Consider the following 12548-nt stretch of genomic DNA (forward strand, 5'->3'; position numbering starts at 1 on the left):
ATAATCCCCTATACTCTTTATGAGCACAGAAGCACAAGCGTTAAACAAAGAACACAGTATAACATACAATAGCTGCACAATTATGGATAGGCCGGGTGGCCACGCAAACCATATATTAAGAAAGTGGTATAAGAACCACGTCACGAACAATGAACAGGCCTAGGGCCTTGGGAATCGCTGGGCCTACACTGGACTAATGAAAGTTAGGTCGGGAGAGGCCCACAGGATACGGGTGCAGAGTCTATAGGCAACCAAATTTACCATACAAGTCAATGGTGCGTAAAAATCAGAAAGTTATATGTTTAGGAGTCTTCCGACTGGACTAGAACTTAGCCACTTAAAACTAGGACACTAGAGGTGTAATCCACTATAGGAACACCAGAGTTATATCTTTACCTCACCCACAGGAAGCGGGTGCATAGGTGCCAAAGTGTGTCGGGTTTCGTCGTGAAGTTCTATGGAGCCTGGAGATGAAGATGCTGCAGGCGGCCAGGAGAAAAGAGTCTGGTTATATCCAAGGGTGGATCGAAGATGTAGAGTACCTGAAAGCAGAGGGGACAGAGTTCAGGTCACTAGCCAGTGACCAGCGAGGAACCAGGAAGGAACCAGGCGATGTCGGGTTGCGATCAGGTGATGTCGAGGTGTTTGTCTCCACTGCCACGTAGACCAGGAAAGATCGGGGACGTCCAGAAGGTAGTCACGGGCTGTCTCATAAAGGCTCTCGCTGTCGGCGCTATTGGTACTCGAATCGGAGTCACCAAGCCTTGGCAAATGCAACCCACGCAGGAATCGAAGATGTCTTCTTGATCGGACCGGGAGGGTCAGATCGATGGCTCCTTTTCAGGGGAGCTGGGGCCAGTCTGGAGCAACCAGACCAGCAGTGTAGTTTTGATGATTCGTCGTCACAGAGGCCACTAGCCAACAGTCAAGCGACCAGACAACGCGTCAAGTAGGTAAAGTGCAAAAGGTCCCCACGCAGCACTCGGTGAGTGTGGAGAGATGATGTTTGGAGCACAGGCTGCTCGGGGCTTGGGCTTCTCAAACCTCAAAGCACAGCATCGAGGAAGCCTTGGGAGCTGCACAGGAAGCACTTCGTCAACTTTATAAGATGGCCGGTCCCATGTCTCACGTCGCCTCCACGAGTCTAAGCTTTGCTAGGACTGCAAATCAGGCTGTTGAAAGTCTGGGAAACCAGGTCTTGTTGGCCTCTGTCATTCGAGCTCCGGCGGGAGCAACGGCAAAGGAAGTCTCGATACGCTGATGGTGCCTGCTTGCACAGGGTGGCCACTCCTTGACCACAAGGGAGATTCTTCAGTCTTCTATGTTGAGTAGGATGTCGAAGGGTCCAAAGTTTCATTTCAAAGTTTCAGTCAGGATGATCTAAGTTGCATCGGCACAGCTCCTACCTTTATTCCAAATCAAGGGGCTGGATCACCTACTAGGTCCCTCCTATGGGTGGAACCCAGGAAGGGGGTGGTTAGAACCCTTTCCCTTTGTCCAGTTTCGTGCCAGAGCTGGGGCTGGAGTGCCCCAGCACTGGTTTGAACTGGGCTGTGCATTGGCCGCCTTGTGCGCCCCAGGCAGTGTCTAGTTTCATTCAACCCTCCCTGCTACAATCCACTATCTCCTGTCTGGGGTGGTGTAACACCTCCCTGTGACAGGATACCATTTGTCCAGGCCTCCCCTGCCGGAGTTTCGGTCAGCAGCAGGAGGCCAGACTTGTGTCTGTGGCAGCAGCATCCATTTTGTGATGCTGGGGCTCTGGTTAGATTTAACCGCGTTTAAGCAAAGTAACATGTCTTCTCCCACTAGAAGGGTTGAATGCTACCCCCGTCACCAGAACTGGCGAGGGGGTAGTATTCCAAAGCGTATGACACCTTACACGACATGTTTTGATAAAGCCAAACCAAAGTTAGCAAGTAACCGCGAGGATTATAATGCACTTAAGAGTATATGGTATGGCAATGTCCCAGAACAGCTAAGGGAGTTGGTCCTGAAAGCTGCAGACAGGCTCAGCTCATGCTAGAGCACCATCTCACATAAAACCAAGCACTCTGCCTCCAGGATTGTTAAGGCCTGCCATAGGAGTGACTTATAGGTGTATATGCGTCCAGATATAGGTTTAGATATAGGTATACTATATCTAAGCAAGGGGTGATTACACGACCTTGCCCCAGCTGAGTGATCAGCCAGTTGTGTCAGTTTGGATAGCCGGCCAGGGGTGGCAAAAGATATGCTGCAGCCCCTGGTAGGCCTTGGAGGCACCTATGCCCTGGGTACCTATAGTACACTGTACAGGGGCTGATAAGGTGACCCAATGTCCAATTGGTTATGTACCTAAAGTACATGGATGTGAATTTAGAGAGAGAACAGCAGGCTGTGGGTCTGATTAGCAGGCCCACAGCCACATTAAGTCGAAAACCAGTGAAGCAAAAAGCAAAAATTGGGGTGACCATAGGAAAGCAGACCCTACTCTCCTACATAACCCCCCCCCAAAAAAAAACGCAGGGACATTAAACTTAACCATGACCAGAAAAATTCTTCATGTTCTAAGTTTAAATACCTGGAGAGACTATCAGCATTACCATGGTCAGTCCCTGGTCTGTGCTCCACTGTAAAGTCCATCCCTTGTAGGGAAATGGAACACCTGAGCAGTTTGGGATTTTCACCCTTCATCTGATTTAGCCACAGGAGGGGCTTTGGTCTGTCTGAATTCTGAAGTGAGTGCAAAACAAGTATGGTCTCAACTTCTTCAGGGCCCAAACCACAGCAAAGGCCTCCCTCTCAATGGCTGACCAACGTTTTTCTCTAGGGGTCAGCCTTCTGCTAATAAAAGCAATGGGCTGGTCTTGACCATTTACATTAAGTTGTGAAAGCACAGCTCCCACCCCCAACTCAGAAGCATCTGTTTGGACAATTAACTCTTTGGAGTAGTCAGTACTCTTTAGGATAGGTGCAGAGCACATGGCCTTCTTCAGGTCATCAAATGCCCTTTGACAGCCAACTGTCCACTGAACCATCTTTGGCATCTTCTTGGATGTCAGATCATTTAATGGTGTCACAATGGACCCATAGTTCTTTACAAATTTCCTGTAATACCCAGTCAGGCCCAAGAAAGCTCTGACCTGTGTCTGGGTGGTTGGAGGAGCCCAGTCCTGTATGGTCTGGATCTTACTCTCCAGTGGTTGAACCTGACCCCCACCTACAAGGTGGCCCAGGTACACAACCTTGCTCTGCCCTATCTGGCATTTTGTTGTCTTGATAGTTAGGCCTGCCTTTTGCAGAGCCTCTAAAACCTTCTTCGGGTGGATCAGGTGATCCTCCCAGGTGGAGCTGAAGACAGCAATATCATCTAGATAAGCTGCACAAAAGTCATCCAACCCAGAAAGGACTTGGTTCACCAACCTTTGGAAAGTAGCAGGTGCATTCTTCAAGCCAAAGGGCATTACCACAAATTGATAATGACCTCCAGGGGTTGAGAATGCTGTTTTGGCCTTGGACTCCTCAGCTAACCTGATTTTTCAATAGCCCAGCTGTCAAATCAAATGTGCACAGAAACTTGGCAGAAGCCAATCTATCAATGAGCTCATCTGCTCTTGGAATGGGGTGAGCATCTGTCCTAGTGACAGCATTGAGACCTCTATAGTCCACACAAAACCTCATTTCTCTCTTTCCATCTTTGGTATGGGGTTTTGGCACAAGGACTACTGGGCTGGCCCAGGGGCTCTCTGATGGCTCAATCACTCCAAGCTCAAGCATTTTCTGCACCTCAGTCTTTATACAGTCCCTCACATGGTCAGGTTGCCTGTAGATTTTACTCTTCACAGGCAGGCTGTCACCAGTGTCCACCTCATGGGTGCACCAGTTAGTCTGACTAGGTGTCAATGAAAACATGTGTCTGAAAGACTGTAGAACCTGTCTGAAGTCCTGTTGCTGTTGGTCAGTGAGGTTGCCAGCTAAGGCCACACCATCAACTGAACCATCATCAGGGTTATGGGATACGCGCTCTAGACTTCTTTAAAAAGGAAAGGGCCTCTCAGCGTAAGCGGACGCGTTGCGGACGCGCCGGATGCCCGCCGGAGTCACGCCAGAGTCCAGCCCGTCTGCGCCTGTCCGCGCTGGGCCGGGCTCCGGGCTCTGGCATACTCCTCTTTTGGTGAGCAAAGCCATTATTTCCATCATGGTTCTTACATATACTTTCGAAGAGTTATATGCGCTACGTAGTGCTCCCAATAACAACTGCTCCATCTACCCTCTCCCGCCTCATAAGTTCAGCTGTCCTCGTTACAGCTTCTCATTAAAAAACCCTACCATATGCAGATCCCTCTAACATCAAGGTAGACGAAAGAGACAGGTATGCTCCAGGACAGCTTCCGCTTGCCCCCCTTTAAGATTTTGGAGCATAAATTGCAGATCCTTGCCACAACACAGATACAATATCCATGACTTTCTTGTTGAAAATCAACCTGATGCAATGTTCCTGACCGAGACGTGGCTCAGGGACTGCTCAGGTCCTGATATTGCAGATGCCATTCCCTCCAATTATGCCATTCTTCGTCAGGATAGAGTTTCTGGCAGGGGTGGTGGAATTGCAATTATTTACAAGAACGCATATACTTGTAAATTGGTAGATGCCACTCAAAAAGATTGCGAATCAGCCCTATTTAAACTGTCCATTACCCCCCAATTCACGCTGTCAGGATTATTGGTATACCGTCCCCCTGGGACAGCGAGCTCATGGATAACATCATTACCGGATCTCTTAGCTCCAGTAATTCTTAAAGCGTCGAATTTTACGATCTTAGGGGACCTAAATATACATTTAGATGACCACGAGTGCCCTTATAGGAATCAGCTTCTCTCCATCCTGGAAGCTTTTAACCTTCAACTTCAAAACAAAGGTCCCACACATTGTGCCGGTCATTTACTGGACCCAATCCTGTCCAATCTGACCTTGGACTGTTCTCGGGAGGCCCTACAAATTGCCTGGTCCGACCACTTAGCTGTCCCCTTCTCCTTAGATATGGCTGAAACAGCAATAAGACCTGAGGCGGAAACTTCGAGGCCAATTTGGAATTGGGGGAAGATCAACATGCCAGAACTCAATAAACTATTGATCAAAACACTCCCGTGTGCTGAACTACCAATCGCCGCTCTCAATTGCGCCACTGAACTCTGGCTAACCAATGCTGTCAATTCGGCGCTACCAATGACATCAAAGTCCGCATTTTCACACCATCCCCCGGCCCCATGGTACTCGGAACAACTTAAAAGCCTCCGCTCACAATGTAAGGCCTTGGAGCGTAAATGGAGACAAGGCTATTCTCCGTCACGCAAAGTCATATACAAAGAAGCCTTGAAAAAGTACAACAATAGCTGTAAAACTGCTAAAGCAGATTACACTAAAAAAACAGTGACTGATGCACAAAACTGCCCAAAGGTGCTTTTCTCCGTTGTTAAAAAATTGACTGGTGCAAATTTTACTCCTCCTCCTCCGGCACTTGATGCCACCCAGTGTCAGTCCTTAGCAGATTACTTTATAAATAAAGTTGATCTTATTTACGACCAATTTACTACACTCCCAGGGACTACTTCCATTGCCCCTGATACGGTCCAGGAACCGGAGAAAACCGCCACTGATGCAGTAATCACTACCTGGCAGCCTTTAGATGCCACTTCCTATGTCTCCTGTTTAAATAGTGTGCGATCGGGCTCCCCACGGGACGCTCTCCCGGCCAAAATACTAAAACAATTAGATCCCCTCACTCACCCTATCATTATTAAATTACTAAACGCTTCTCTGAGTGAGGCCCATGTCCCCCAACCTTGGAAACACGCCATGGTTGTACCTTTACTGAAAAAATTGGGTGCAGATTCTTCCAACCCGGCCAATTTTCGCCCTATATCTTTGTTGCCAATCTTCTCGAAGATACTGGAGAGACACATAAATTCCCAGCTTTCTAAATTAGTCGAAAACACTGCTTTTCTTCATCCTTCTCAGTCGGGCTTTCGGCCTAGGCACTCAACCGAGACAGCCCTCCTGGGGGTAACAGAGAGTCTTAGGCACGGTGTCTATCAGGGAAACACCATGGCGCTCATCCTGCTGGATTTGAGCGCAGCCTTCGACACCGTGTCGCATTCCATCCTCATTGACTCTCTGAAATTTCTAGGAGTGGCCGGCCAGGCCTTAGCCTGGTTGGTGTCTTTCCTCAACGACCGAAGCTTTCAAGTGTTTTCTTCTAAAGCAGCTTCCTCCATCTGTCCATCTACCCGCGGCGTTCCCCAAGGCTCAATCCTTAGTCCTTTATTATTTAATATTTATGTCAAACCCTTGGCAACCATAGTTGAACAGGCTGGGCTAACCCTGTTTTCCTACGCAGATGACACCCAGATTGTCTTCTCCCTATCAGGGAGAGACGAGAACAATATCTCCGCACTCAAGTCGGGCCTCACTCTTGTGGCCGACTGGATGCGGAGAAACTGTCTCAAGCTGAATGGGGAGAAGACCGAGGTGGTCATTCTGGGTCGAAATAAACATCTTTGGGGTCCCCGCCATTGGCCCATCGAACTGGGAAATGCGCCAGCACCATCTACTGCAGTTCGTAACCTGGGTGTCATTATTGACGACATGCTAACTATGAGGCAACAGGCTACTAAGGTTGCTGCCATTTGCTTCTCAACGCTGCGGTGGCTTTATAAGATTCTGTGGATGCTCCCTCTCTCCTCCCGCAGAACAGTAGTCCAGGCACTTGTAACATCACGCCTGGACTATGGCAATATTCTCTACTTGGGCGCAGATAAAGCCACCATACATGTGCTGCAGGTTGTACAAAATGCGGCTGCGCGCCTGCTAAAGAACATCCCTAGACGCACTTCAGCCACTGCCACCTTGCGTGACCTTCACTGGCTGAGCATCCCTGAACGTGTTAAATTTAAGGCACTCTGTTACATGTTCAAGGCCAAGCAGGGTAGCGCCCCAGCCTATATTCAAGGTTTGGTAAAACCCTACAGACCCCTGCGCTCACTAAGGTCATCGGACACTGGTAACTTCACAGTGCCAAGATGGAAGCTGACAAAAATGGGAGGCCGCTCCTTTTCTACTTTGGGCCCTAAATATTGGAACTCCCTCCCAATGGCACTAAAATCAGAGACCAACCTACTCCATTTCCGTAAGGCTCTGAAGACTCTGCTTTTTACTCAGCGTGGCCAATAGTTGGTTGTGGCCTCAAGTCAGGTGATACACCCTCCTTTCTTCTATAGTCTATCCCTGGCGCCGGGAAACCCATTGTGGGTAGCTGTGCGCGATATAAGCTTAAATAAATAAAAAATAAAAATAAATAACAAGTCTGGGAGAGGGTCACTCTCTTCCTCTTGCTCCCCATCTGTAGCCATGAGCAAGCCCATGTCTGCCCTGTCCAAAAATGCTTTCAATCTGTTTACATGGAGCACCCTGTTGGGGCTCCTAGGGGTGCCAAGGTCCACCAAGTAGGTGACCTCTCCCTTTTTCTCAATGATGGTATGGGGTCCAGACCATTTGTTTTGGAGAGCTGCTGGGGCCACTGGCTCCAACACCCACACCTTCTGTCCTGGCTGGTACTCAGTCAGCACAGCCTTTTGGTCATGCCAAGCTTTTTGGAGTTCTTGGCTAGCCTCAAGGTTTTTGGATGCTTTCTCCATGTATTCAGCCATCCTGGAGCGGAGACCAAGTACATAGTCCACTATGTCAAGCTTAGGCTTTTTGAGAGGTAACTCCCATCCTTCCTTCACAAGACACAAGAGACCCCTTACAGGATGTCCAAACAAAAGCTCAAAAGGGCTGTAGCCAACCCCCTTTTGTTGGGACCTCTCTGTAAGCAAAGAGAAGGCAGGGTAAAAGGATGTCCCATCTTCGCCTAAGCTTTTCAGGTAACCCTTTTATCATCCCTTTTAGGATCTTGTTAAATCTTTCAACAAGCCCATTGTACTGTGGATGGTAGGGTGTAGTGAACTTGTAGTTAACACCACACTCTTTCCACATTGCTTTTAGATATCCAGACATTAAGTTAGTACCTCTGTCTGAAAGAACCTCCTTTGGAAAGCCCACTCTGGAGAATACTCCAAGTAGGGCCCTTGCCACAACAGGGGCTGTTGTGGTCCTCAGGGGAATTGCCTCTGGATACCTGGTGGCATGATCCACTACCACCAGTATAAATCTGTGCCCAGATGCTGTTTGGGGGTCCATTGGTCCATTGGTCCAACAATGTCTATCCCCACTCTTTCAAAGGGTACCCCCACCACAGGTAGTGGTATGAGGGGGGCCTTTGTGGTGCCACCTGATTCGCCACTGGCTTGGCAGGTGACACAGGAGCGACAAAACTCCTTGGTATCTTCTGACATGTGAGGCCAGTGAAAGTGAGGGACAAGCCTGTCCCAAGTCTTGTTCTGGCCTAAGTGCCTTCTGGTCCCCGAGATGGTGGCCTGAAGAAATGGGAACCCTGCCCGCCCCTGTGACTAAAGTGAAAAATCTCGGCATTCTGGTGGATGATCTATTATCCTTTAAACCTCAGATTAATGCCCTGGTATCATTCACCCATTTTGTTCTTAAAACAATTAGGAAAGTGCTACCATTTTTGGAGCAAAAACATAGAAAAGCAGTGGTCAACGGTCTAGTTCTATCTCGGCTAGACTACTGTAATAGCCTTATGCTGAAGGCCCAAGTCGGCATACTAAATAAACTACAGACATTACAGAATGCTGCCGCACGCCTGATTACAGATACACCCAAGTTCGCATCTGTGGCACAGGATCTGGCAAAACTTCACTGGTTGCCAGTGCGGAAACGAATCACCTTTAAGTCACTCTGTGTGGTCTTCAAAGCACTTCATGATCTAGGCCCTAGATGCATGAAGGAACTATTTTTCTGGTACAAACCGGCAAGATCTCTCAGATCTGGTCAGCAGGCATTGGTATCAGTCCCTAGAGTCAAGAGAGCAAGATGGGGAGGCAGGAGCTTTTCCTTAGGAGCGGCAGTAGCGTGAAACAAGCTTCCCCTCCACATCAGACAATAGCCCGATCTTTTATCCTTTAGAAAGGCACTGAAGACCTGCCTCTTTACCCATTAAATCACCTTCCCACACACACCAGTTTTAATCCGTTAGCGCCAGGACACCTCCGGGTAACAGAGTGCTCTAGAAATGTAATAAATAAATAAATAAATAAATAAGGTTAGAAGGAAGCCCCTAAATTGCAGAGGTATGACCAACCTCCTGGCAGCACCAGGCTTGGGGTCTCTAGCCTCTGAATAAAGGAGCCCATCATCACAATACACTCTATGGGTACCTTGAGCATTCCCAGCAGCCTGCTGTCTGAGGGGTTCAAGAGAAGGGCAAGTTAATTGAGCCTGCCCCAGATCTGCCCTTGAGGGTCCCCCTGTCCCCAGAAACTCAACCTGATCGGGTTCAAGCTCTTCGGGGACAGTCTCCTCTTGGATCACAGAATCAGCCTCCTGTGAGGACTGATCCTCAACCTGGGGCAAGTGGGAAGGCACTGCCTTAACCCTCTTGCTCTTTCTCTTGAGTTGTGATTGGTCTATTGTTCCAAGATCCAGCACAGGTTCAGGTAAGCACTTTTTGACCTGTGACCTGGTCACAGCAAGGACATGTGCTGAAATACCTAGCATCTCCTTTGGACTTGAGATCTCTCCCATCCCTTCAGAACTTCCGCACTGCCTTAAAAACCCTTCTCTTCAAGCAAGCCTATGTCTAAGGTCCTAAGTTTTCTTGATCTTCCTCTGATCTTTGTTAGGCGCCTTGATACCTGCGGGTTATTGTTCTGCGCAATATAAATTATTTTTCAATTCAATTCAATTCAATTCATCTCTGCATGAGTCCTGTACTCCACTTCTGACCACATTGAATCCTCTAGATCATTGCCCAAAAGACAGTCAACTGGGAGATCTGCACTTACCACAACTCTCTCGAGGCCAGTTACCCCTTCCCAGGAGAAATTAACAACTGCCACACTATGGGGAGTAGTGACATTGTTAGCATTGGTCACCAGGTAATTATCACCCAGTATAAATTGTCCAGGGTCCACAAAGTTAGGTGTCACCATTGTGACACTGGCACATGTGTCCCTGTAGGCTTGAGCCACTTTACCATTAATCAAAGGCGTCTGCCTGTACTTGCCCAGAGTACTGGGACTCATAGTAAGGGACATATCCATGTCCCCCTCACAGATCAAGACTGCCTGAGTAGGAACTCTGACTAGGCCAGGCTCCATCTCAGTACCCATGGTTAAACCCACTATAGCTTTATTTTGGGGACCACCACTGCTGACTGTACTAGGGGGTGCAGTTGCCTTAGGGGCTGCAGTGGCAGGGGCTCCACCTTTCTTAGTGCACTCACTAAACCAGTGAGAAACTGACTTACAGTAATTGCACCAAAGTTTCTTTGGGCCTTCAACCTTCTTCTTTTTTCCATTTTGGGACCCCCCCCTCCTTAGTATTATTTAGGGGGCCTGAAGAAGACTTCTGGTCTTTTTGTTTCTGATCTCCACCCTTCTGGTCTGTCTTCTTTTGATCACCACTTGGTTCTGGGGCTTCTGCTTAACCCTGGTCCTGACCCATTTGTCCGCCTTCTTTCCCAATTCTTGGGGAGAGGTCAGATCTGAGTCAATCAGGTGCTGATGCAACAACTGGGTCTGGCAATTATTAAGGATCTGTTCTCTCATTATTAGATTGTACAATCCTGTATAGTCTGTAACTTTACTTCCCAGCAACCAACCTTCCAGAGCCTTAGTGGCACAATCAAAAAATCAGTCCAGTCCTGAGTCTGAGTCTTTTGGGTATCTCTGAACAACAACCTGTATTGCTCAGTGGTTAGGCCAAACCCTTCAATAAGAGCACTCTTCGGGACAGAGTCGTTTTTAGCATCCTCAGATCTAACAGTGAGGAGCTTGTCTCTTCCTTTTTCTGAAAAGGATAGCCACAAGATTGCTGCCCACTGATCCTGAGGAACCTGCTGTACCATGCAGGCTCTCTCAAGAGCAGTTATCCACTTGTGGATGTCATCCCCACTTTTGTAGGGGGGCACAATCTTACTCAGGTTTCTATCTTCAGGGATACTGCTGCCACCAGTGGAATCTAATCCACTTAACTTTTGCTCCCTTGCTAAAGCAAGTTTAGCTTGGGCCAGGGCTACCTCTTCCTTTTCAATCTGGAGTTGGACAGCTCTCATCCTAGCCTCATGTTCTTTTCTCTGGGGGGAAGTAATTCCCCTTTGAGATCCCCTGGAGATATTAGACTGGTCAGATTCCCTTGAGGGAGATCTAACCCTTCTATTGCCAGGGTTAAGTCTACTGCTAGGTCTGGAAAGGTGTGCCACCTCTCCATCCCCATGTAGGCTTAAGTTGGTCCTGCTCAGTCTTCTGACTTGAACCTGGCCATTCCCCTGATCATCTGAGTCATCTCCATCCTCATCATCGTCTACCTCTTCAGGATCAACTTCTGTGGTCTGGGTCTCATCTTCTCTGGGGGTCCCTTCTCCTATCTTTCCTGAAGGACCCTTTCTCAGCCTCCTTCTCAGGATCAGCCTTCTCTAAGATTGCTATGAGGATAGGGATTGTGGGGTTATGACCCCTTTTCAGCCCTCTTGCAGTGCATAAGGCACTCAAGTCTTTGTGGCTGAGTTTTTCATAACTGGATGGTGCCTTGGGAGGGTCACCCACAGGTAGAGAACTGGATGGTTCACCAGTGCCAGGCATGACTAGTGAGGTGTAAGTGGTGCACTTACCTACACTATGTGTTTACCTACTGGAACCTCTCTAGAGGTTGTAGTCAGGGTGTGCTAAGCCCTTTGGTCTACAACCACTAAGTTCAGTAGAACTTAAGTATGCTAAGCTTTGTTTATATGTACCTAAGGTACTTGATGTGATCTTTCAAATGATATTGTCAAAGATTACAATTGGTAGAAACAACAGCAAGCTCAAATCCCAACCGCTGCACACCAATGTGAGAAGTTGGCCTGGTATATGAAGACCACTAATTCTAGTGAGCACCTTGTACCACTCCAAACGACCCTTATAGTGATTAGTTATAAGTCAACCTTATAGACCAACTATCCTAATGGTAGCGTGGACAAAGCAGTCTTAGGCTAAACTCAAGAGGGCATGTGAAGCCAGCTGTTTTACCATATGCAATCCTTTTATTACCAAATGAAAGGACACCACACAAGTTATATATTGTAAAAATATATGTATTTATTACTAGAATAATCCCCTATACCCTTTATGAGCACATAAGCACAAGCGTTAAACAAAGAACACAGTATAACATACAATAGCTGCACAATTATGGATAGGCCGGATGGCCACTCAAACCATATATTAAGAAAGTGGTATAAGAACCATGTCACGAACAATGAACAGGCCTAGGACCTTGGGAATCGCTGGGCCTACACTGGACTAACAAAGGTTAGATTAGGAGAGGCCCACAGGATACGGGTGCAGAGTCTATAGGCAACCGCGTTTACCATACAAGTCAATGGTGCGTAAAAATCAGAAAGTTATAG

At 47.9% G+C, this 12548-nt stretch overlaps 1 protein-coding gene across 3 annotated transcripts in view; it reads left to right on the forward strand.

Moving 5' to 3' along the window:
• The window catches only part of VIT (vitrin), a 1955513-nt gene that overhangs the window by 1307743 nt on the left and 635222 nt on the right, over nt 1-12548 (forward strand). The window lies entirely within an intron of this gene.

This window comes from Lissotriton vulgaris, chromosome 6 (assembly GCF_964263255.1).
Source record: "Lissotriton vulgaris chromosome 6, aLisVul1.2, whole genome shotgun sequence".
NCBI classification, from domain to species: domain Eukaryota; kingdom Metazoa; phylum Chordata; class Amphibia; order Caudata; family Salamandridae; genus Lissotriton; species Lissotriton vulgaris.